A 27985-nucleotide genomic window follows, 5' to 3' on the forward strand; every position below is an offset into this window, starting at 1 on the left:
CTTTTTTTTAATCATAATCAGACAATTGTTCTTCTAATTCATATGCTAGGGGAATAGGGTTTTGATTCAACCTTTGTTGTTGAAGGAAGTGTTTCGATGGTCGTTAGTTTTGCTCTGAGTGCTGGTTGGCTTCTTGTCAAATCACTCACCCTCCGTTTGGATCATGTAGTCCTTGTCCCCGTTCCGGGTGTCCTCTAATACACTGGGAAGAACATGGAGTTGTGCTAATGGCAGATGAGGGATACATACACTGAAAGTGTCCTCTAGACTTCAGCTGAGAGGTAGCTTCAGGTGGGATTTATAACAACATTTGGTGTAATTATGTGGAAGCCCCCATAAAGGAATAATGCAATAACAGACCTGTTAGAGGAGCACATTTGCAACACCAATTCCAGCTTTCCCCATAGGTCAGCAGAACAAATCGCCAGTAAAGGCAATGCCCTGTTAAATGGCTAATTTTCAAAACAAATAAGAGTTAAGTTGCTGGCAGGGGAGTAGAGGAAAAGGCCAGGAATTAGAGATTCAGCATCCTTATCATTTTGGTCCCTGAGAAGGAGATAAATCAGCTAGAAAGGTTATTCAGACAGAAAGTCGGAGCAGGGGACAATTCTCTCTGAGGACAAAAGCCCTGTCTTTGTTTTCTATAATCTAGCAAAGCAAAGGTGAGGCTCATGCTGTTCGAACCTATTTTATCTCACCATCGAAGTATTTCGCCTTGTCGACCTGTTTATTCTTTGGCCTTTCTTCTTCTTGACCCGCTTACTTCTAAAATTTAAAAATAAAGTCTGCATGAAATTTCCATCCTCTTCCGATTCAGAGAGTTCCTTAAAAATTACAATTACAATAATAATCACTCCATTGATTCTTTGAGCAATGCTGTTCTTGTGTGTTAGTGATCACACACAATTACATGTGTCTGGGAACTACAGTGGGGGATCTGCTGCTGTCCCTCCCCATCACCCCAGACCAGGCAATCTCTGTTATTTTAAAGAACCCTGGCAATTTATAATGGTTCTACCGGATTCCATCCTTTTCGATTAAAGCAAGTTGTAGTGTTATGTCTAGTCAAGTGTAATGGAAGCAAAATTACGACTGTTAATCTACAAAGAAAATAATAAATAAAACTGGTAGGGATTTCATGTGTGAGAGAAATCAAAATGGAATGAATAGAAGAAATCCAGTAAAATCAGCTGCTGTTATTTCACTGTCTAAACCAGGGACATGCAAAAAGTAAACAAACAGCACCAGCAGGGAAGAGAAAATGTAAAAATGGAACTTCTACTTTTTTTTCATCTTTCGTAATCTCATGTATTATCGGTAACAGGGTGAGACATTTTTAATACGGTGTGATCATCATTAAAAGGCAGATATTTATCTTATCACAGTGCATTAAACTCCCAGAAGGAAATGGGGAAAGAGAGAAAGTTAGAGATTCTCATTAACTATTTAATGAAACGCTATGGTCGTAGCTTTTCTTGATTGCTTTCCTTTTTTTTTTAAAAAGTGACGTTGGCCAAAACTGGTTCCAAACACACCCAGACTGCACCCGGGGCCTGTGCATTTTGAGAAATCTCTACTGTGTTCTGACTTTGTTTAATAATTTCTAATTATGTTCTACAACACAAAATTAAATATTTCTATCTCCATTGTGTGTACTTATTCATGAGCTGGGCATTAATCGTAAAACAATGTATCTTGTTGTTTATTTATACCAGATGTGAGTATTTATGTTGCTCTGTTCAGGGGCCCCAGCTAGGTCTTTATTTGTATACTGAGCCGCCTGGTTTTGCATGAAAATGGTTTCTAAGCACTAGAGTTCATCTCCACTCTTGTGTTTAAAACAACAACTTTTTTTAAGAGGAAGAATTTATGAATAACTAAGAGATTTCTGCTGTGGCTCCCCTGGTCTCTTACCAGCAGGGCAGCCAGAATACATATTGGGGACCAAGAAAATTCAATTTGGGAATTGCTTCACAGTTTACAATGCTGGCTTCTTGCAAACAAAAGCTGCCTGGACCATGGAGAGCTTTTCTTCTGAACACATTTGCATATTGTTAATTTTCTATTAATTTATTGACTTTTAAAAATGTATGAGTTTGTTGGGGTAAGGGGAAAAGTGTTTCTAGTATGCCTTTTTGTGTCTGCCTCTATGTTATCTAACTCATTCAGTGACCATTTGAAATCCCTGATAGATTCATTTTAAAGGACATCTTGTATTTGCAATTGCATAACTGACAATATATAGTAAACCTAACTATGGGGTTACATTTATATAAAACTATAAAGTCCTCCCCCTATGCTGTCCCTTGTACTTTGCAGGGGAACGGTTTTATCAATTTTTGTGTGTTCTTTAAGAGATTTTCTTTTGTCTACAAAAATATAAATACATATTTTTCCCTTTCAATATGAGTTCAGCATATTTACTATCATTCACCTTTTTTTTCCATTTGACACTATATGTTGGGGATTTTCCAATCAGGATTTTTTTGAAACATTCTTTTTTATAGCTATATAATATTCTACTGTATGGATATGCATAAAATATTTAATAAAGGATCATGTTTTATTTCTAATCTAAATCAGTTGTATGTAGCAAAATGAATGCCCCATAGGATTTTTTCAACAAACATTTGCAGATGTACACAGAATAAGCAACTATTTAGTGCACAATGATCTACTGACATGAACTTCTGTCCATGTGAATTGGTGATCAGGTAAACATGACCCATTCGTAAGTATTATGCTTAAGAGTAAATGTGGCTGATACAGCTATTTTTAACATACAGAATTTTACTCATCTCTAAGGAACATTTCTTTTGATAGCAGTAAAAAAAGAACATGACAAAAGAATATTTCTCTTGTCAATGTCAAGAAAGTTCCTGAATCTTAACAATAGTGCCTTAAGACAGAAGATGCACAATGGGGAGCCCACCAAAGGACTCTAGTATAAAGACATGGCTCATTTTTTTCTCTTTTGATTACTTAAAAAGTATTCAAAGCATTTAACATCATTAACTCATTAACTCATTTAGGGATTTAACATAAATATTTGTACTTGTAATTTCTGTTGAAAAGCCTGATGACCTAGCAAGAGTTGGCCTGCCTTCTTTCAAAATAATAGACCCTGGAGCTGAGTACCACTGCCCTCTTCAGACAAGAGCATGAGTTCCTGATTAGCCCAGACCTACCCTGCTGACTTAAATCGTTATCTACTGGACCCAGTAAGTATTTAAGTTTGCCACACAAGGGCTCAAGTAAATAAACCCAAAGAGTTTTAGAGTCAAAAGTCTATATCTAACACCATATATGCATGCTGCAATAATAGTAATGATTATTCTGATGGTAATAGTAACATGCCTGGAGACTAAAAATTTTTCATATTACGTAAGAATAATATGAGCTACATTAGGCATCTTCCCTCCACCCATCATCTTCAAAAAATGCTTGATTTTACCCAGTCATACAGATACCTGGTATCATTCTTAGGTCATGAGTGAAGAATTATGGAACTATTGATATAGAAGGGGTGAAGAACAAATGCAAGAACAATGTTATGCTGAGTCTCATGTCACCCCTATATAGTGGAGGATTTGGAAGACTAAACAAACATGAATATCTAAAGAAAATGTTGCATTTCTAGTTTCAGGCTCAGCATGCAAGGAGCTTGGAAGTTGTCACTCCATTTTAACAACAAGTGGAAAGCTGAACAAACTGAAAATAAGCAACTCTTCTTAGTTCCATCAGAGAACTGAAATAACAAAGCAAACAACTTTCCCCAGAATCGAAAAAACAGATAGGCAGATACAGAAAATCACAACTTATCAGAGCAGAAACCCAAGAGCCAAAAGCACCACAGAAAATAGTACCAAGGTTGGAAAACCTAAACTGCATCGATTAATTGCTAGAGGGTAAGTGTAGAAAAATTTGAGAGTTAAAAATGTCAGAGGCATCCAGTCATGGGATAAAGGCACACTTTTGTGAGCTCTCCAGGAGGGCTTCTGTTTACCTCCAGGAAGTCTGTCAAGTTTTCACAGTGAAGACTGGAAAAAAACCTTCATTTGGGGAAGAAGTAAAAAAGTAACCACTTTGAAATTCACTAAAGAGTTATTTTCTTAACAAGGCCTGCCCTCAAGAGAAGCTATTTACAAGGGGTTTTATCAGAATTTAACCAACCTAGGAGAAGGGCAATACTCAGCTCTAGCCCACTCTAGCCATCCTGTCCTGCAAAAAGGAGTAAAAACAAAACCAAGCAGAATAGAACTGAGAAGCATTTTTGAAGTTCACAATAAATGGAGACAGGGTCACTAGAAAGACTGAGACCTAGTCATAGGACTATAGAATGCTTCTCTACCCCCACATTTTACCACCAGTTCACTACCAGCCTACTTACTACAGTTTCTCTTATCTAGTATGTCATGTCCAGCTTTCAACCAAAAATTACAAGGCATACTGCAAGGCAAAAAACACAACTTAAAAAAGAGAGAGAAAGCATGAGAATGAGACTTAAATATGGCAGGAATATCAAACATGGAATTTAAAGAAATTATGTTTCACATGTTAAGGGCACTAATTAAAGAGGCTGTTGCTTAATAATCTGGAAATGTATGAATTTGGGGTAGGTGTTCAATTGCCTTATACATGGTGCACTTCTGACTGACTTGGTATACCTTATAGAGGGAAAAGAAGGTATTAGGATAGGAAAAGAGAAGAACTATTCAAAGGTAGGCAAAGATAAAACATCCTAGATTGTGAGTGTATTGAGCCTTTATAGGCCAGGCATCTGTGGACAAAGTAATCCTGTTAAATGAAGGGTGGGTCAAGAGGTGACCTAATTCTAATATGCCACATGAGGGCTATGAGGGGAATAGTCTGCGAGCATGTCTGCCAGCTCCAGTAGCCATATATATGCCCCTACTCAAACTTTTGATTGTGCATTCCCTTCCCTCCAGCTCCCCCAGGTCTACCTGAAGCTCTACTGCCTGGACCTGATTGCACCTGAATCCAACAAAATACAGGGACTCCACATGCAAGGGAAGACCCTAAATATTTATTTTCCACGTAACTTAAATGCTGTGACTTGTTTTCTCTAGAAAACAGTTCACCAAATTAACTGCTTTGTGTTCCTTCCCCCCTGCCAATTATCTCACAAAGGAAAGGATGCTACCTGTGCATGCCCAACCCTCCAATCTCATATCTGTGCCACTTTCAGAGAGGAGGCCACCCTGGCATACATTTGCTCAGGAAGAGGAGACACAGCCGAGTGAAGACTCAATGCATTTTTTAAAAATTTTTTATTAAGGTATGATTACACTCTTATGAAGGTTTCACATGAAAAAACAATGTGGTTACTACATTTACCCATATTATCAAGTCCCCGCCCATACCCCAATATAGTCACTGGCCGCAAGATGCCAGAGATCCACTATGTGCCTTCTCTGTGATACACTATTCTCCCCGTGATCCCCCACACCATGTTTACTAAACATAATACCCCTCAATCTCCTTATCCCTCCCTCCCCACACACCCTCCCACACCCCTCTCATTTGGTAACCACTAGTTCCTTCTTGGAGTCTGTGAGTCTGCTGCTGTTTTGTTCCTTCAGTTTTGCTTCATTGTTATACTCCACAAATGAGGGAAATCATTTGGCACTTGTCTTTCTCCGCCTGGCTTATTTCACTGAGCATAATGTCCTCGAACTCCATCCATGTTGTTGCAAATGGTAGGATTTGTTTCTTTTTTATGGCTGAAAAGTATTGCATTGTGTATATGTACCACATCTTCTTTATCCATTCATCTGCTGATGGACACTTAGGTTGCTTCCATATCTTGGCTATTGTAAATACTGCTGTGATAAACATAGGGGTGCTTATGTCTTTTTGAATCTGAGAAGTTGTATTCTTTGGGTATATTCCAAGGAGTGGGATTCCAGGGTCAAATGGTATTTCTATTTTTAGTTTTTTGAAAGACTCACCACATTTAAAAAGAAGATCAGAACACAGAAAGTGCTTTTGACTCTGGCATTTTTTTAAACTAGTAACGACCTCAGTAATAATCAGGCTGTGAGAAGGAAGACTGTAAGGGATGAAGGCTATCCATCCCTGCTCACCACATCAGTTCTGAGAAGAGGGCAGTGCATAGAGGGGCTTTTACCTCCAAGTCTTTGGTTTGATTCCAGATATAATGAGACTGACCAAATGTCACTCTAATTAGAAGGCAATAAAGTTTCATAACAAAATGAATTCCACAGTTTGAACTCACTTCAAGGGACATTTGTCTTCATTATGGGTTGTGCGTACTTGGGTCTTGGTGGACAGTTGTGCTTCAAAGAGGTTCGTGCCATAGTGTGTGAAGATGGAAACCTTTGCCCAATTCCGAGCACTTAGGGGCTTGCTCTGAACCTGGAACCTGAGCCTCCAGGAGCAATTCAGCCAGGCCTGGCCACTGGTCCAGACTGCTTCCCTATAATTGTTCCTAGAGAATAAAATAAAGGAAAACAGCCTGACAGATTGCGGAGGTGATAAAAATCCTGAAAATTAGACCTGCTAATAGGGTAGAAGTCTATTATTGCTTGAAATTTCCTATGGTTTTCCTCTTCTTTCTCTTTCTCTCTATTTTTAATTGAAATAAGAAATTCTGTACACAGTACAGCCAACTGAGTCGAAAACAAGTAAAAAACCAAGGCATACAGCTTATTTTGTTCATAAGTAACAGATTTTTTTTTCTTCCAGCTCCTGCAGGGTCTGTACCCTGCCCAGTGGAAGGGCTATTGTGGGGTATAGTGGCTTACCCATATAGGAGAATTTTAGGGCTGCTGAATCACTCAGGTCCAATAGCTGCTGGCAGATGGAACCTCTGGAGATTGAAATTTCCTTTTTACCCCATTTTCTAGTATTCGGCCTTGCTCAGAATTATAATTTAAGAGAGTTCATTCCTATCCTCTTTCAGATATGTAGCATGTTAGGAGAACTATATAGGAACCAGATATGGAGCCAGAAGAGAGAGTAGGAGGTGGCAAAGACGGTGACATCTCCCAGCAGAGTGCGATTCAGCCGACCTGCAATGTGTGAGAGGCAATAAAAAACAGAGAACAATGTTGGCACTGTGGGATCCCTGGGTATGTCATTTTACTCTATATTTCCATTAAATAAAAATCTTATCTGATTTGTCTGTATTATAGGATTCTAATAAGAAATAAATGCATTATTACATGCACTGGGTAAATGGTTTTAAAAGTCAACTAATCACTCCCCTACATCAATACAGCGCAAAGACAGATAACTAAAAGTCACAAATAAATTCAGGTGGCAAAAGGGAAAATATATAAGCTGAGGCTGTAGTCTAGATGTTTTTTCCACATGGTTATTCATTCCATCTTACCAGCTCTTGGAGAAGTAGTATGGCATGGTTGTAGTTGGTAAGTGCACAGGCTTTGGAGCCAGCCCTCCTGAACCCAAACCTTCCCTCTGATGTGAGACCTTGAATTTTTTATCACACTCTCTTCTTTCCCTTTGAGAAGTTCCCCTTCTCAGCATACTTGAAACTGATTCTTTATTTGATATCCTTTGTGTTCAGGACCTGGTTTCCCTTGACCTTTCAGCCCTGTAGTGTTGTCTTTCCTCCCTGAGCTCCTAGAGGACTTGTCGACAGTCCCTTAGTTGGAGTTGAATTATAGATGGCTTATTGTATAATTTTTTTGTTGTTCCTTATTTTCATCATCATCAGTGGAATTAACCTAAATCAACTTGCAATCAACAGACAAGGGACCCAGCTGTTGGTCCTTCATCCTTAAGAACCTTATCTAGCCTTTGTAAGCTTCATTATATTAACCTTTAAAGTGAAGATGATCGTAATAAAATTTCTACTTCACAATTAGAAGGATCTACAAAGAGAAAGTCTGTTAAAGTTCTTGATAAAATTGACTTACTGTTTTTATACATATTCTGGTCTATCCAACTTAAATGTAAGTTCTTTAAGAAATTAAGTGTTATATATCTCAGAGCTCTAGAGCATCTGGCAGAATGTTTTCTGTCTAACAGATACTCAGTAAATATCTACTGGTAGTTAAGTTGATTTATTGAATAAATACATTAATTGAGATGCAGATTAATAAGCTTTCATGACATGAATGAGAATCATTAGAGAGGTAAAAACTATGTATGGCAGATAAAATGTGCCATAAAGTCATCCCAAAGAAATGAATTAAGTGTTTATTAAAAGAAAGAGAGGTGTGTATTTGTGGTGTGTGTATGTGTGTGGAGAGACAGAGACAGATCTTAAAAACTGGGTAAAAACTTGATTTTAAAAAGGTATGAAAGAGAAAAAAATCTCTCTTAAGTTTCACCATAAAAGGAGGATTCTAAGAGTAAATGTTCTGTCCCAGCCATGCAAGCAAAATGCAGAAATAAAAGAGAAAATACAAATATCCACTTTCTGCCACTGGCTTTCCATGCTGATGAAACCAAACGCTTTGAGCAATTTCAGTTTCAACGTGGACATGTTCTCTGCTTTCCTTCCCTCCTCTGTCTCTTCCCCCTCACTTTATTAATTAATCTTAATCTCATCGTAGCTCAAATTATAAAAGAAGTGGTTTAGTTAGTGCTTCAACTCTTGTTTGAACCATTTCCCCACTTCATTATTGCTCTTTTTCACTTAACAATAAACTTAATCCACCTGAAGCTGACACTTTAAATAATTGGGTGTCAGCCATGACATGACCTGATGACTAATGAGTATGTTGATTTTCAAGTTGGGTTGGTATATTATGGAATGTCCTTTGGCCTAATTACACCACATAATTTCTCAAGGAATATATAAGCAAATTGGAAAGATTGCATGGGCAGAATATTAGTCTAAATTGTCTTTCCTTGAATTTGTTTCCTAGGGATAAGAATCGTAAGTTCCATCATCATGTATCAATACTCTGACTTAGGAGTCAGATGCTTGGAAGGCTGGAGAAAGCCTTGTACTTGGGACAAGTACAGAACAATTGTTCTTAATGTTAAGAGCCACAAATGCCTCTTGTTTAAAACTAGTATTTTCTAGGATTCAGTATAGTATCTTTAGACAAAATTCATGAATAATATCCTACAGCACACAGAATTTTAAAAAATGTAACAGCTAAACTTCAATTTTAAGATAAAGGGAATATACTAAACAGTAAGAATATATATTTTAATACTTAAATGCAGAGACAGAACTATACTAGGGAAAATAATAAAATTGGTTAGATGCTTTCACCTATACATAAACATAAAATTTTCATGAATGAATTAACTACAAATTATGCTAATGAAGCATGTGGTACTGGTATTCAAATATTAGGAGTGGTATTGTCATCAGTGAAAGATTTTCTGCAATGACACAAAACTCTTGATGAAATATTGAACAAAACAAAAGATGATTTTCCTGTGGTTTGCTAGATAGTTGTGTAAGTGGAAAAGCCAGTGTATATTAAAATTGTATAAAACAGGTGTAAAGTCTCTAGGCTTATATACATAAAAGACTGGTGAGGCATTCAAAATTTGTGTGGAATCTGTGATCTATTTTTGCCTGTTATTTTCTACACATAGGAATATATGAGTCTCTTGGTTTCCAACTGCTAAGTTGCAGCAGCATCCACCAAGATCTTTAACAATGCAAATGCCTCCAGAGAGCTGTACTGCCTCTATATAGAATCATTGTTTTGGGGTAGTAAGAGTGTACCATGATTTATATGTGAGAGGGTCCTTTCTAGGCTTCAGAGAGTTGGAAGAGCTAGAAACAGGGCAAGTGAATTCAACATGACATGGAGGATATTTGCGAGACCTCCACTCCTTTCTCTCACTATGCTCAGCACCCACACTCTCTCACAAAATGATTTATAAAAACTTGCATTCTCTTGAGCAGAATCTCAAACAATCACTTGGGATGTTCAACTGATCTAAATAAGTCAGACCAAACATAAGCAATAAATCTGATTTTTTCTTAAGAACAGGATAATATTTTTGGCTAACTTTTATGAGTTTTTGCCCCAGCTCAATGCTTCACTTTGTCTGTGATGAATGGTGATCATAAAATCTCCCACTAAGTTCAGTCCAAGGTGAAATGAAAAATTAAGTGTTTCCTTAGGACCCCTTTCCGACTCTTTCTCCACCTTGAAGAGTAAAATCATCTCACTGAAATGTCATCCAGCCAAGTCTCCTGGAAGAGGATTTGCTTTGTACCAACATCCCCAGCACATCTCAGCTTGAATACCTTCAGGAGCAGAAAACTCACTGCTTGATTCAGATCAGCACACCACATATACAAGAAAACCATTTACTCTTCAATGCTCACCTCAATGGAATTAACTCTAGTCTCCTCTCTTAAAATCTCATTCAGCAAAATATTGTCATAAAACTTCAATTCTACTCCAAATGTCATAATATTTATGCTATTTCTCTTCTTCTAGCCACATTCTTCAAGGTTCCACTTCTGCACTAGCTATGTAGGAACGAAGATGAATGAGTCATCTCCCCTTTACTTTCTAATGCCATATGTCAAGCACCAAAAAAATATTTTGCGTGTGAAACTAAAACAAAATAACATTTTCCCCTAGTTTTCTTCCTCTCTGGACAACTACACATCAGGTAGCTTCGATTTGAGTTAATAATAGCTGGAATCTTTACAGAATAAATTTTATAACTTTTGTGTTTGCTTTAGTTCTAATCATATCTTTCTGCCCCCAGAAGAATATTTTTAATGACACAGAGACCACACCAATAGGAGATCATAACAAAGGTCACATAGATTTTCGCTTTTGGTAGACATTTTGAAAAGATTTATTGCAGAGAAAACTTTCGCATGTCCCAACTTTGTCTGAGCTTCTGCATGGTAGTAGGTGTTTATTATATCTTGATTTAGAGCATGCATAGTGTAATTCAGTAATTAGCAATATGAATTTATATTTTATTAATCATGTTCTACTATGTTAAGTTCCATAAGCATGTAATTCATGCTGGACATTCAGTTAATTATAAAGATACATATTTGAAAACGTATATATAAATAAAATCTTTAACACATAGTTGACTTATTTTACATATCAACTCCTAGGCCCTTTGCAATAGTTTCCTAGCTTTCTCATCTTTCCCTTTCTTTGGTCTCACCCAAGTCACTTATTAGTCTCAGGAGGGCCATTATGCCATGAAAATACAAAAGCAAGGAAGGATGAGGAGTAGTTACCAAACACGTACTTCCTGTTGTCGTTGATTCCGCATTCTCCAGTCTCAGCAAAGATTACAACTACCACCACCACAAAGATTTACTGCAAGTTATAGTATTTTTGGCACTGTGATAAATTATTTAAGTGAATAGTATTTTTAAATCCTTATAATATAGGTTTAGGTACTATTAACAATAGATAAGTTGAAAAAATGAAGTTTAAATAATTTCCCCCAAGGTCAAACTGCTAATAATAATTTTAGGAGCCAAGAGCTGAAACCAGACTAATGGCAGAACCTCATACTTCACCACTTTCTTCTGCTTATAGGATTCACTAGCAAATGCAAAGATGATCATTCATATTAGAAATTCCACTTTGGGACTTCTGTAGGGCTTTTCACTACTCCTTGTTGATTGAACTAGGAATAAGATGATAGAAGAGATAGAATTTGGTTACCTTCCTAGCCAGGAGGAGAAAGGAGTAAAAACTGTCAGGATCAATATAGCTTTATTAGCTAAAGTATGCAGCTCCATAGTTGTCTAAAAGTCTGACAAGCCCTGAGAGAATTTCCACCAGATTCTAATCAAAAGGGAACCATCATACGTCTTCTAGGGCTATTCTAGAGGACCTCACAGTGGTTCTAGTTCAACAGGACCAGTCTCCTTGAACTCCACATGAAAAACATGTCTCTAAGTTAGAAACTTCTGCTTATAAGCAGTTCAACTTGGAAGAGAATTGAAATCCTGGGGAGGATTTAATTTTATATCCATAGTTTTTGCAATTAAGAAAGTTATTTCCTAATAATAGGGATTGTTATGATAAAACAAACAGCTTGTTTATTCCATTGCGTAGTTTCTATGATTTTAGTGATTCATTGTTCCACATTGTATCCCAAATCTTTTGCTAATGTCTAAACTTTCACACTTTAAAATAAGACTGGACAACCATGATTCCTTCATTAGATGAATGGATAAACCATTCCTTGGAATGTTCAGCTAATCTAAATAAACTCATCCACACAGTGGAATATTATTCAGCACAAAAAATTAATTAACTAACTATCCATGAAAAGACATGGAGGAAACTTAAATGTTTATTGCTGAGTAAAAGAAGCCAATCTGACAAAGCAAAATACTGTATGATTCCAACTTTATGACATTCTGGAAAAGACAAAACTGTGGAGACCATAAAATGATCAGTTGTTCCCTCTGAGGTATAGGGGGGATAGATAAGTAGATGGAATTCAGAGGATTTTTAGGTCAGTGAAAATACTGTGTATGATATTATAATGTTGAATATATGTCATCATACAGTTGCTCATCTCATAGAACATACAACACCAAGAGTGAACCATAAGATAAACTATGGACTTTGGATGATTTTGATGTGTCAATATTGACCCCTCCTTGGTAAAAAATATACCATTATCTTGAGTGATGTTGATAATGGGGGTGGCTCTGCATGTGAGAGGGTAAGGCATATATAGGAAATCTCTGTATTTTCTTCTCAATTCTGATGTACAACTAAATTATAAAACTTCTCTAAAAAATAAGGTCTTAAAAAATCAGGCTAGATATATGGTTCCTAACCTCCACAACAAGTATTAATGACCAGTATCAGGACAAATGTTTCATGAGCAGGGTAAATGGTATGGGAAGGAAGAATTACTTTGTGGAGAAGTGAGACTCCAAGGAGAGGCTGAGCATCAAAAGCAGAGGCAAGGAACATGATATATATGGTTCCCTAATCTTTCCACAGATTCTCTCTGTAGTCTAGAGAAAGGCATGTACTTGGCACTTCTGAATTATTCTCATCAACTTCTTTTACACAGATATTTCTACTGTGTTCATTACTCTATTACTACCTGGATGCATGTACAAGCCTTTGCTTATATACTTTACAATTCCCAGGTTTATATTTTATCTAATGAAATTGATTTCAAGTAAGCAAGGGCAGTGCCCTCTTTTATATTTTCACAACATAAAGGACACTGCTTAAAAAATTTAATAAAGGCCTGATGAATGACTTTCTGATAGAATCAACAAAACAAGGATGTGAAAACCAGAAGTGGATCTAGAGACTAACAGAAACCCTACCCAGCATTTTAAAATTCAGAAAAGAAAAGCAACTTGCAACATCACACCAGTAGTTTGTAGCCATCCAGAATGAGAACTCAGGTGTTCTAACTCCCAATCTAGCATCCTTCATTGTATCATGAGCGGTCTCATGGAGACTAACAAATTAGGCCTCAGAAATGTTATATGTTTTCTATTGTCTTCATTTTTCTTTTAAATTTGGCACACAATTTTTGTTCATTGGACCATCTAAACTTTACCTTTCATTGTTCAAGGGAATTGTCCCTAGAACTATCAACAAAAATGACAGGGATAGCTATCCATGTGCTCATTCATCCATCATATACCCCAGTGAAGTTATTTACATAGCACAGTGACACTGTGAGCAAACACATGTGGTGAAAAAGAGAAAGAGGAGAGGACAAAAAAGACATTGGGATTTTTATGAGCCATTTTCCTTACAGTGTGCAATACTCAGTAAGTATTATAAATACAGTGGGTGTATCTGTCACGGTCTATATGATGCTTTAGAGGTAGTGCATTAGCCATTACCAATACAGCCGTTAGAGAAACCACTACCCCAACTTCTGCTGTGATGCACACATTGGTACATTGCCAATTATTGCATGTGCTGCAGAAATCTGCAACAGTTTATTAGACATTGTTATATTTACAGAAAACAGTAGAAGCTTCTTGATAGACAAATAGATTCCCAGAACTAGTGTCTCTAATTCAAAGCCTTAAATTGGTATCTTGCACCAAATTAGTAAAAAGAATCCTTTGTTTCATTAACACCATTCTCCATACACAAACATACTCCCATATACAGATGCAATCACACACAAACACACAGGAACATATACTTTCAAAGGCTTAGAACTAGAATAAAAGACTTAGTAAACTAGTATTGAACTCAAAATTAAGCCTCAAAAGACCAGGTTTTTCTCTTTCTTTATCCTCTCAGAACACCAACTCAATGACTGAGCACATAGTTGTTGCTCAGCAAATTGACTGAAATATTGATTGAAAAAAAAAACCTGTCACAATCTCCGCATATTCTGTTTTATAGCCAGCAAGGAATTCTATGGTCATCAAATGATGATCAATTTCTTCAAGGAAGTGAGTTAGGAAGGAAAGGAAGGTGATTAGGCAGGTACAGGATTTAGGTTGCTATTTTGTCTTTTTTTCAGACAGTGTATAAGGTGGTAGAGTTGGAGGGAATAGGGCTTCTATTTTGTTGTGATAATTGTGCTCCTGTTCCATATATCTGAGGGGTAAAAAGCCAGATTCTCCCACACACTCCTCCTCTTACTCGCTGCTACAATTCCATTCTTCCACCCAAACATATCCACACTGCAGCCTGAGCTGCTCTTCAGGCAGAGAACCAGAACAAAGGCTTCCCGGTCTTCCAACCCTGGTCTCACCTGGGTGGTCAGAGCTGATGCCTGCTTCTCCCTCCAATCCAGCCAAAGGGAACTATTCTTTGTCTTCTCAGAAACCCTTCCCTTTTTTCCACTTACTAAAAAGGAAGAATTATTTTTTGCTGGAGGGAGGGAGGAGAGAGGGAAAACAAATGTCCTATGTGGCTGGTCTGGTGTGGAAATGTTTTTGATTTAGGGCATCCAGTATATTATTAACAGTTACTGGGTACAAAAGAATTGGAGAGAGGAGGAAGTGATTTTTAGAGTTCTTTCTTTTTCTTTTTTTTTTTTTGGTGGGTCATGAATTAGGTCTCCTTTAATATCCCTCAAGATATGTAACTAAACTATGAAACTCATTTAATTTTTAATTTTTTCTGGTTGCTGAACTGCTTCTTGAGTTCAGTGTTGTGGAAAGCCTCAAACATGTGATTCCTAAGTTCACAGTATTTAGGTAAAAACTTAGAGGTAGATCTACTCCTATCTATCAAAAAGGACCACATCTCAAATGTATGATTATTGGAAGATTTTTAGTGACCCTCCAATTGAGTACTTTCAAAGCTGATATTTTATATTCAGTTGAAAAATTGCTTTACTACAATTTCCATGCCTTAGTCGTAAGTGTTCTCCAGAGATGCATGGAACAATTCCATGTCCTTCTTCCCCGTCTCCCACCAAATGTATTATCAGTAAATTTATTCTTACATCTCTTAGTAGTTACTATGTTTTCTTCTACTTTGACTATCACTGGTTCTTTCAGTAGCTCCTATGATGTATTTCCATTTCCTCTAAAATGACTTTTCCTCTCATCTGAACACATTTCATGTTGTATCATACCTAAACTGTGACTCATGACTAAATATAACACTCCAGATGTAGTCTGAGTTTGAGTTCAAGGGTTCAACAGGACTATCATTTTATTTTATATTACATTTATTCTTCCTTGGCATTATGCCTCATTTCTCCTCTTATATGCTGTTGGCCCTGGTCCAATAATTTTCAATGTCCTATGATAAAGCCTGTACATATGCCCTAACCTATACCCTTTCAGAGGCACTTTGAACAGTCAGTATGATAATTAACTTTCAAGTCAGATCTAACTGGTTGAGATCCCAACTGCACGGTGCACAGGTGGAAAGACTGAGAAAGTGTAATAGTCAGTTTTTTCCTTTAATGTACCAAACCAATACACTAAACACACCTTCATGTATTATTCTCAATCAAGTGTTATCTTTCCATTTTAGGGACTTTATTGAAGATATTTAAGGTGTTTTAAAATCTTAGTCAAGTCATCCAAAGCTTTCCTATTTGAAATAGTTCAAACATTCATTCTTTTACCAGCTGTTCTTCATCTACCTGTAAGAATAATATGTCTTGTTACTTAATGAGTAATCTGTGGACCAGCAGTGTCTGCATCACTTGGAAGCTTGTTAGAAATATAGACTCTCAGACTCCACTCCAGAACTACTGAATCAGAATTTGCTTTTACCCAAATACTGAGGTGAATCTGAAAAACACTGCTCCTAAATCATTATACGCAGAATGGAGAAAAATATTAACCAATATAGCACATTGGAGAATTGCTTCTGAGTCAGTAATGACCACTTAATAAACTTCTGGTATATGTTCAAGAAATATGAGAATATCTAGTGCTACTGTAAATTAAACCATTTTATATCACTCTCCCAAAGTAGATTGTAAGTATTTTTAACAAATGTTCCTCTCTATTTCCTCCCAGTTAGATTCCATCTCTTAATCTGAGCGAATGGGGGCCAAGGCAAGGAGGGTGCATGCACTGTCTGTATTCAGAAGGTTGAATGTAATGTCTGGATTCAAATCTTGCCTTGGCCACTTAATCCTAGTGTGAGTTGGGCTACTTGCTTAATTTCTAAGCTTCAGTTTCCTCATTTGTAAAATGAGTCTAATAATAATACCTGTTTTCTAGCTTTAATGGGAAGATTAAACAAGATAATCAAGGGAAAACTTCAGGAAAATGATTTAACTGTACTAAGTGTTCCCTTTCTTTACTGAAATCTGAAGATACCTGTTATTTAGGGAGTTCACTTTGGCTCATAACTGACATTTATGTATATTTCTCCATATTTATATTCTAAGTGCTTTGATGATAAGGATACAATCTTATTCAGATATCTCTTATGCCATAAATAGGCTATTTGTTTAATGTCCGTAGATGAAACAGTTTGAAAGTTGGAATGCCTTTTTTAGTAGAATTTTAATCTAATCTGTAAATGCATGCCCAAACAATAATCAGGCTGATAATATTCATACTATATACTATCACTACGTGCACAACTATTACTACTAGGCATAATACAGTTTCTAACCACCTCTTATGACAATATGCCTATTGGAAAATACATTTAGTGGTATTATGTAGATTCCCTTTGCTTCAATAGAATTAGTGTTTTCTCTAAGGAATTTGGGGGATGGAGGCTCTAAGGTGGGGAGGGTGGGGTTCAGTGCTCCATAAATCAAGCACATGCTATTGGTATTATTACATATATATACTGGTTATACCTGGGTTCCCCCAAACTCTATGAGGAGCAGGGTGATAAATACCTGTGTAAATAGAAGTCACGGCCATGGAACTAAAAGTCTTGGATTTGAGTCTCACCTTTCATATTTACCAAACTTCAAACTTTATTCAGTTTGCTTTGTCTGGGCTTTTATTTCTTTATTTATAAAAAAAATTGGAAATATCTCTGTGAACCCTTAATATCTAGGAAAAGAACAAAGAAGAAAAAAAGGAAAAGAAAATGATGTTGACACAAGTGTGTTCTCCTTTGATTTTCTACCCTTACAAAAATATTATGCCCAATCTTTGCCTTGGAAATGCTTTATGATTTTTCATGGGAAAGTCTTGGATTTGAGTCTCATTTCTGTCAGCACCACGATTGCTAACTTATTTCCACCACTGACCCAAAATGGAGATGGCATATGGTATTATGGATGTTAAAAGCTGCCCTTAAGTAGCTTCCCCACTGGCTTGCTATGGGGTTAAGTTGCTATAATGGTATTATTCCTTAAGGGCTTCTAGTAGAGCTATAGTTCTTCTCTTTTTTAATCTGGGTCAAAGCTAATGTGTTATCCTAGGAGGGTTCATATATTAGCTAGTTAACATATTAGCAGGGTTATTGTCTCTGATTAAGCCATTACCACCCGTGGTCCTATAGCGAAGAAAAAGACCCTTGGGGGAGCAGAGCACATGATGGACTCATTTTGATGAAAGAAAGACAGAATTGAAGATGTGAGACTAAGTTTGGGGCTAACTAAAATTCTGATACCATGGCTGCAGGCACTGAATCATTGAGACTGGGTCTTCAGGAGAGGCTTCAAGAAAACTATCCAATTTATTATCTTTTTCAAGGGCCAGAATTTGCTTGCATATTAGATTCTATATGTAGTTCAGCATAGGATTCATACAAAGCTATCAGTGTCAAAATCCATTATATTCTTTTATAAAGCTTAAAACTAGTGGTTAAACTTCCTGTTTATTAAAAAGATTGCTCTCAACATATGAAGCTCCTTTTGAGAAATTTGTTTCAGTTTTCATCTAATTTCATATACGTATATTCAGAAGCACATACATCTATTCTAGAATAATTTTTGATTTAAAATAAAACATCAGTCCTTCATGTTTTCTAATATTTTTGGGCCCTGAAAAATTTTCATCTCATAGAACTAAATCTGTAAGATGATAATATTGAAATGCAAGTCACAAGCTTCAATTAGGTACAATCAGAAATCATGCGGTGACTTCATTAAGTATCATTAAGAATGATCAAAATATTGCTCTTAGGAAAAATACATCAAAAGCATTGCATTTACACATTGATTAAACAGGATCTGCAATTTCTAAAATCTGGTATGAGAAAAAAGAATGGAGTAAATTAAGTGCTCATATCCCACTTAGCAACAAGGGAGTGCTTAGCAACTGGCAAAGGAAGAAATAAAAGGAAATGATGGAAAACAAAATATGATCAGCCCAAAACTGGGGGAGGAATCAAGAAACGACAATGTAATTGGGGCTGGAGGGGAGGTGGTGTCCTGGGGTTAGTGGACAAGCTGACGTCACCTGCTTTATTTCTATTTTTTGCATTAGGAAATTTAGCTCACAATTAGGAATTAAGAGCTCAGGAAGAACTCTCACCAAAATCATGAGTTTAGCCAGAGTAATCTTTGGTGACATGCAGTACCTGTTTACAGACCCCTTTCTCTTTTACTCATATACTCAGCTGCATAGTGTGGTTCTCAGTTCTACACGGTCTTAAGTCTTAAGGAGGCTTAAGGAAGGTTTGATATTTTATCCTTTTGATAACTCCTTGACAGTATTACTATTCTAATTATCCCCCATCCCCTTGCTTTGCATTTTATTGGCCTTCTCTGGGTAAGCCCATGGACCCTATGGCTTCAGTTTCCACTGTACATTGATAATTCTCAACCCTTCCTATCCACTCAGAGACACCTGTTCCTTGTGTTTAAATATGTTCCCATGAATCTTCCACAGACACTCAAACCTACTATGACAGGCCTTATTCTCCTTTCCTTCTTGCTACCCACCTCCATTCACCATCTTAGAAAGACCATCATTCACACAAGTACCACATCCATGAACTCCCTATACTATCTCCTCACCTCCCCATTCAGTTGGTTCATTGGTTCTTCCTCTGAAATATATGTCAGACTCAATCAATCTGAATCTCTCCTTCACAAGCAATCTGAAACAAAATGCATAATACATCACTAGATGGCATCACATCAAAGTTCTTCATCATCTGGCCAAACTGATTTTTTTCTTTTATCCTTGCTTCTGCCACTTCCTATTCCCATATAACCCATGTTTTGGCCATATCAAATCTGTCCTTATTCCTAGAACATGCCGTGTCTGCTGGCACCTCTTGCCCAAAACTTATGATGTACTCCTCTTTTAACATGTCCTTCCCCTTCTTTCGAACCCTGAAAACTCTGTAACAGTTTGGATTTCTGTCATCTACAGTTTGTCTAATACATTTGTTATTTAACATAACTCATGTCTGTGCTATTGTCTTAGTCTAGCATCCTTTTAGCCATGTCCCAACCACAACGTCCACAAGGCCCTTGGTTTAGATTTATCTCCTTTGGTAGTAGTATGCTATCTCCGACACTTGTGAAAATTGTGTATATTAAACAGGCAAAGATCCCGGCCAATGTTTTTTCCTCTTTATCCTCTTCACCTATTTTCCTATCTCTTTACTCCTCTTCCTTATGGCAACTACCAGTTTGCTTTCTATATTTATGAATCTATTTCTATTTTGTTTATTTATTTATTTATTTTTATTTTTTAGACTCCACATATAAATTAAATCACTATTTGTCTTTCTTTGACTTATTTCATGTTAGCATAATGACCTCCAATTTTATCCATTTTGTAGGAAATGATAAGATTTATTTTTTATGGATGAGTAATATTCCATTGTGTGCATGTGTGTGTGTGTGTGTGTGTGTGTGTGTGTTCCACATCTTCTTAATTTATTCATCTATTGATGGATACTTAGGCTGCTCCTATATCTTAGAAGTAAATGATGTAAATAATTGTAAATAATGCTGCAACAAACATATATATTTTTGAATTAGTGGGTTTTTTTTCCTTTGGATAAATACCCAGTAGATTGCTGGGTCATATGGTAGTTCTATTTTTAATCCCTTGATGAAGCTCCATACTGTTAACCATAGTGGCTGTACCAACAAACATTCTTACCAATAGTGATGAGGTTTACCTTTTTTCCGCATCCTTGCAAATTGTCATTTGTCTGTTTATATTAGCCATTCTGACTGTTAGGAGGTGATATCATATTGTTTTGATTTGCATTTCCCTGATGAGTACTGATGTTGAGCATCTTTTCATGTATCTCTTGGCCACCTGTATGTCATTTTGGAAAAATGTCTATTCAGTTCCTCTGCCCATTTTTTAATCAGGTGGTTTGGTCTTTTTGGTGTTGAGTTATATGAGTTTTTATATATTTTGGATTAACCCTTTGTCAAGTATATTATTTGCAAATATATTCTCCCATTCTGTAGGATCTCTTTTCGTTTTGTTGATGTTTTCCTTTGCTGTGCAAAAGCTTTTTAGTTTGACATAGTTCCACTTATTTTTGCTTTTGTTTTCTTGTTTAGGGAGACATATCCAGAAAAAATATTGCTAACACTTATAATCAAGTTTACAGCATGTATTTTCCATTAGGAGTTTTATATTTCAGGTCTTATACTTAGGTCTTTAATCCATTTTCAGTTTATTTTTGTGTATGGTGTAACAGAGTGGTCAAGTTTCATTCTTTTCATGTAGCTGTCCAGTTTTCTCAATACCATTTACTGAATGGGCAAAGATCTTTGCCCATTCTTTCTAGCAATTTTAGAACAAACGCCAAGCTTCTGTGTGATCCAGTATATGATAGCCATTTACTCCTTAGGCACATCCCATTTTATCACAATTAATATCTTGGTAACTATCAACTCACTCCCTGAGAATCCAAATTATTTTCCTGAATTGCCACATTTTCATCTGCCAAAGCAATTTCTTCCCTTACTTAAGGCATTTATTATTTTTTCTAAAAAAGAGCATCACTTCTAATCTTACTAATATTACTAAATTGATATTACTAACCTTGCTTCCTCCTCCTCCCTGATTTGAAAACATGAATTCCCATAACTTTCCATGGTAACTCCCTTTCTCATATCCTGGTATTCCATGCTTATTAACATACATTATGATTCTGACTTAGCCCACTTGGGCTGCTATAACAAAGTACCATAGACTGGGTGGCTTATAAACAACAGAAATTGATTTCAGATCGTTTTGAAGGCTGGAAAGGCCAAGATCAATTGTCTGGTCATTCAGTGTCAACAGATTCAATGTCTGATTCAGTGCCTAGTGAGGACCTGCTTCCTGGTTCATATGCGTCCTTTTTCTCTGTGTCCTCACTTGACAGTAGGGGGTGAGGAGGCCCTCTGGAGCCTCCTAGGAGGGCACTAATCCCATTCGTGAGCATCCACTGTCATGACAAATCACTTCCCACAGGCTCCACCTCTGAATACTGTTACATTGGGACTTAGGTTTCAACATAAGAACTTTGGGGGCACACAGATATACAATCCATAGCAAATACATATAATTATATTTAAAATAAGGATGATGACAAAATGAAGGTAGAAGAGAAAGGGGAGTAAGGATGAGGAGAAAAATAAAGGAGAAAAACAGTAAGAGGGGGATAGAGACCAAAAGGAAACAAATGAATAAGGAGGTTTTAATATATGTAATATTTATCAAAAATTAGAATCTATAGAAACATTTCCCAGTTATCTCCTGTGAGTTGGGAAGCTAGAAAAATTTATTTTAGAATGACTTGGTGAATTGAGTCAATCAAAAAGAGGAAGGAGACTCAAATCAGATTTTTTAACCCTTTTTCTTGAATGAACCCTCTGTTCAAAAGTCTGACAGAAGACATTTCAGACTGACAGTTTTTCTTTTTCAAGTTTTGTCTGTGTTCAGATTCTGGGCATCCCAGGTTTCTTTCTTGGGATAGGAATCAAATCCTAGTACAGAATCAGAACGTTCTAGCCTCTTGCAGTGGCATTTAGATTCCTCTGCTGCTATTTCAAAAGATGTCCAAACCTATAAATATTAAGCTACAGTGTGGGGCCCTAACCTTGAGGGAGGGCAGATACCATTTAACATTGCCAAGGGATGAGAGAAGGTGCAGATGTAGGCAAGGGAAAGAAACAAAAAAACAAAAATGTCAGATCTGATTGATTAAAAACTAGGTAGGCAAATCAGCAAAGGCTGGCCCAGCATCACTGGAGAGTGAGGTCAGACAGGGCTGTTTTAAAATTATTTGGTATTTTCAGAAATTGATTACTTAGGGAGAGCATTAAGAAGTAGCTGTGCACATTCATTTAATGGGCTAGTGCCTCTTGTACAGGGCTGGAGTCGTCACATTCAATCTCATCTACTCCTTGTTAAGTTGTGCTTTCTTCTGGAGCGTGTTTATTTATTACAGATGCTATGAGCATAAACTACAAACTAGATTAATAAATAATTCTCTGAATGGGATTTTGTGAGCACCACCTCCCCACCTATTTTTCTATTCCCAACCCCCAATGTGACAAGCACCATTGTTTACAGGCCTCTGAAGTCTACAGGGCCAAAGAGCAAGTCCTTTTCTGTCCAAAGGTGCATTCCTGGAAGTAGACAGAAACTTATGTGGAAAGAACTGAGGGACACTGGGATGTCCTCCTGTTACCCCAAAGTGTTCCAGTCATACAGTCCTTGAAAGGACTTCCACTGGTTCATTGAGTTAGGAATACCCTTTGCAGATAAAGCAGTCTTGGGAGACTATCACGCATTATTACAGTTACAGATATGCAACTTGGTGTAAAATCATTTTGTCGATCACTCTGTTATCCTGATTCAGCTGGAAAGAGGCCCCAAAGGGAAAGGTTGATGTGATAGAGACTGAGAGCAATATTTTGAGTACGGAGCATAGTTCAATGGGCTGTAGTTGGGTGAGGCATCTCATGAAAATCCGTAGAGTGATGTGAGAAGAGAACAAAAGTGCACACACACACACACACAGGCACACACACACACACAGGCACACACTCCACTCACAGTTAAAAGTCGACCATCTAAATTTCCAATCTGATGATTGCCTAAAGACGTCTTCGTTAACCCCAATATCTTTTCAAAACTGCTGTTTTGACATGTTGAGAGTCTTCCCTTGAAACTCTGATGGTTTATTCCTTACACACATTTTCTCTTTAATTCACCAACACTGAAAACATATTGTCCCTTTCTTCATAACTTCATGCAACTTTTTAAGTTTATCTCTAACTGAAGTTCCCTGAAACTTGTTATCTATTTACTTGACTAAGATTGTCTTGCTATGATTTCTCACTGATATTTTTTGATACTTAATTCTATTTTTGCAGCTGTATTCTCAGATGATTTTATTTCTATCATATAGATTACAAACTCTTTTATGTCAAGAATTACATGTTTCTTGTATCCCCAACATATAGTTTCATGCAGGAACCAAAGCCAAGGATAAAATCAAGAATTCACTTGTGCCCTATTTTTTTAAATAGCACTCCATGGTGAAAGTGGGATTACGTGCATATCCTGAATCACTAACATACTGCACACACACAATATGGAGATGACTACTCCTGAGACTACAGCTTTATGGGTTTTATACATTTCTCCAAAGTGGATCTTTCACATACCTTTGTAAAAAGATAAGAGCATTCCTGTAGGATATTTACTTCAGAAGAATAAAGATATGAAATGCATTAGTGTATATAGTATATAATGGTGAAAATGCAATACTTCCTGGGCTTCTATATTTCATACATCTCACAATGAATTTATTGTTGTCTAATTAGGCATTCTAAGACCTGAAGTTCCCTTGTGTTTACTATGCAACAATTTTAATCCAATGTGCCTGACATCACAGTGTTTATCCCCAGAAATAATTACTCCAGGGCAAAGACAGCAATGTGAGCACAGCCCAAGACCAAACAGAGTAATGAGGGAGACCCTGATGGCAGTACTACATGTTCAGATACCAAAGGAGTTCACAATTAACACACCACCAGTTTTAATAAACCTGATGAAAGGTAAGTAGATTTGATATGAAAGTCAAATATACTTGAGATTACCCCTACTCTAAGAGATCCTCTTTAAATTAAGACTTTGACAAGTGATTAAGAACACCAGCGCTTCAAAGGAAGCAGAGCCTTGTTCTCTGCAGCTCCACAGGCGACCAGCTCTCTTTCCCTTCGGTCCAGATGGAGGCTTTGTTCTCCGGAAGTTGGTCAGGTGCTGTGCCTGTCCAAAAAAGCGAAGCGAGCAAAGCTTTAGGAGTCTGCACCTGTTTAAAAAGCAATGTCGTTCCCTTAGCTCCAAAGCCCCGAACATCAAATGCCTCCCTTTGCCAGGCAGCTTGGCTATTCCCCAGGCGTTTTCAATCTAGTTGGGTAAAACAAAAATTGCATAATTTGTCATTATTTTCAAGGAATGAGATGTGCCTTCCTCAATCCCTTTCGAGTTAAATGCAATGATGCTGAGCTTCCTGTGAATGCCAATGCTTTCTTCCTCAGAAAGAATAGAAATAAAGAATGGGAAAAGGAACACCCAATTGATTGCCTGTAATTTTCTCTTATATTTGTTATTGATGTGTTCTTTGTATGCATTTTAGGGATAGGGAGCAGAAAAATTATTTCCCCACTTTTTCCATAAAGAGAGGGTAAACGCTTTGGGAAGATCTGGGACTGGAAGCCAGGACTTCTGAATCAACTTCAAGATTCAAAACAAATAAATCACATCAATTTAGACAAGTCAGAAGTCATATAATCATTCAATTTCCTTATCTTCAAAATGCAGATTAAAATTATCTTCTCTAAATATATCCCATTTAATCATGAAGCTAAAATGAGAAAAACATTGATAAGAAAGTGTGTTAAAAGTCTTAAGGGTCTCTATAAATGTAAAGTAGCTTGAATGAGAAATAAGGGGTGGAGCAGGATTCTTAGGCAGAGTCATATCACTCTAAGATGAAAAGCTTCAAATCTAGGCAGAAAGGGGAGTGAGAAGCAAAGAAAACAACTCAGAACCATCGATGGAAAGAAAGGGCATCCTAAATCTCATCTATTAAGAGCAGAGAAAACACCTCAAAATTTCCACAATATTTTTTTGTGTACAGTGTCTTTTTGTTGCCACTTGGTTACAACAATAGTGGAGAAAAGTAGGCCCATAAAGCAAGATTGATTGCTGGGAAGATGATCAATTGCTGCTGTGAAAGGGGAAAAAACTGATAAATGTTTTTTCCCTCTCTTCACAACCTTTTGCTAAAGCTGTGCAAAATGTGTCATGCATAAAAAGTATGCAATTTTCATGTAATTAGAGGAACACAAGATGAAAATGAGTTCCATCAGAGCAATCAAGGATGGTAATGTGGTATGTATTTGTCAGTGCCTATTTGTCATGAAAGCAAAACCCAACAAGTTATATATTTTATTTCATTTTAACTCTGAAAAACATAAATGCCATTTTGCCATGGCCAAATCTATAAATTTCAATAACCCTTTTTTTTTTAGGTGGGGGGAACTGCAACTGCAGATTAGATCATTTTACTCTTTTAAAGAATAGAAACTATTTTATGAAAAACACTGAGCTTACAGGACCGATTTATTCCAGAGATTTGCAGCAAGAAGTGATAGGTTTATAGTTTGCTATCCAAGATGCACACTGAAGTTTATTTTCTCTCAAAATACACTTTCATCTTACCATAGCATGTGCTTCTGATCCCATCTCTTTACCGCCAAAACCAACAGTATTAAGTTTTTGTATTTTTCTTGGGCAAGAGGACATAAATTTTTCTTCCTTTCTTACTTTCCCCCCTTCCTTCCTCCTTCCATTCCTTCCTTCCCATTCATCCATTTATTTATTTATTATGTTATCTGAAACTCAGCTTCAAAATTGTGCCAAGTGTGCTAAATTCTGATGATATAAAAATAAGAGAAAGACATGACCAATGTTCTTAAACTGATTCCACTTAGTGGGGACAGCGGCAGGCTGGAAATGAGTGCAATGGGATAGTGTCATAATAGGGGTAGATGTGTGAACCTGTAGAGCGAGTTGTGCATGCTGCCATGGGTTAAGCTTATGGGAAGATTTCTATCTAACTCAGTCCTGCTTCCGCAGTTAGGACAGGTATGGAAAAAAGCCTTCTGAATAGAAGAACAAGTAAGGACAAGAGCTGTGAGGACATCAAAGGCTTGCCCACTTGTGACAGTGCAACTAGTTAATTATTTTTATGGTGGTCTGATCAGATTTTCTATTTCTTCATGATTCAATCTTCATAGGTTTTATATTTCTAGGAATTTAACCATTTTTCTAGATTGTCTGACTTGTCTATGTAAAATACTTCATAGTAGTCATTTTTGATCCTTTGTATTTGTGTGATATCAGCTATAATGTCTCCTCTTTTCTTTAGAATTTTATTTATCTGCATCCTTTCTCTTCTTTTCTTGGTAAATCAGTCTGTAAAAATAACTCTTAGCTTCATTGATTTTTTCCTATTATTTTTCTGGTCTCCGCATCATTTCTTTCTTTCTTTGTATCTTTGTTATTTCTGTTCTACAACTAACTTGGGATTTAATTTGTTCTTTTCCTTTGACATGCAAAGTTAGGTTATTTATTTGAGATCTTTCTTTTTTCTTAGTGAAGACGTTTATTGCTGTAAACTTCCCTTTAGTACTGTTTTTGCTGCATTCCAAAAGTTTTAGCATGTTGTATTTTCAGTTTAATTTATCTCAAGATATTTTTTGATTTCTTCTTTGACCATAGTTTAAGAGCATGCTTTTAATATATTTAATCTTCACATATTGTGAATATTCCCATTTTCTTCTGGTAATTATTGCTAGTTTCATATCACTGTAGTCAGAAAAGATGGTTGATATGATATCAGTTTACTTGAATTCATTGAGACTTGTTTTGTGGTCTAAAATATCTATTCTGGAGAACGTTCTATGTGCACTTGAGAAGAATATGTGCTACTGTTCGATAGAATGTTCTGTATATGTCTGTTAGGTCCATATGGTCTAATATATAGTTTTATCCAATATTTCCTTACTGCTTTTCTGTCGAATGATCTATCCATTGTTGACAGTGTGGTATTGAAGTTCCCTACTGTTATTGTACTGCCATGTATTTATCCCTTCATAAATGTTAATATTTGCTTTATACATTTAGGTACTTTGGTGTTGAGTACATAAATATTTATAAATGTTATATATCATCTTGACCCTTTTATCATTATATAATGACCTTCTTTGTCTCTGTGGCTTAAAGTATACTTTGGCTTAAAGTATATTTTGTCTAATATAGGAATAGTTACTGATATGAGTTCTTTATAATTGGATGGAAGATGATATCTGGTAGGCAGTTTCTGAGAAAGATTTTCTTGCTGGTAAAGGGGAAAAGGTACAAGAGAAGAAAAATCCCTCATTAAAGATCTGTATATAATTAAGACAATTTGGTACTGGCACAAAAACAGACCCATGGACCAATGGAACAGACTAGAGAGCCCTGATATAAACCCAACCATATATGGTCAATTAATATATGATAAAGGGGAAATGGACATACAATGGGGAAATCACAGCCTCTTCAATAGCTGGTGTTGGCAAAAATTTCATGTGAAACTTTCACAAGCATGTATGTCAAGTCAATGAAACCATAAAACTCTTAGAA

General features: G+C 36.6%; 1 long non-coding RNA gene across 3 annotated transcripts in view; it reads right to left on the reverse strand.

Annotated features, from left to right (window-relative positions):
• Positions 1–5554: 5554 nt before the first annotated feature.
• Positions 5555–27985, reverse strand: part of LOC140843433 (uncharacterized) — a 34793-nt gene continuing 12362 nt past the window's right edge. For 2 of the 3 annotated variants that reach the window (XR_012121203.1, XR_012121202.1), the window contains one exon: positions 20065–24559. This is a non-coding gene — a long non-coding RNA (uncharacterized lncRNA). Of the gene's footprint in view, positions 7056–20064; positions 24560–27985 lie in introns of those variants that run through there. The other variant, XR_012121204.1, reaches the window with a different exon arrangement.

This window comes from Manis javanica, chromosome 9 (genome assembly GCF_040802235.1).
Source record: "Manis javanica isolate MJ-LG chromosome 9, MJ_LKY, whole genome shotgun sequence".
Lineage (NCBI taxonomy): Eukaryota > Metazoa > Chordata > Mammalia > Pholidota > Manidae > Manis > Manis javanica.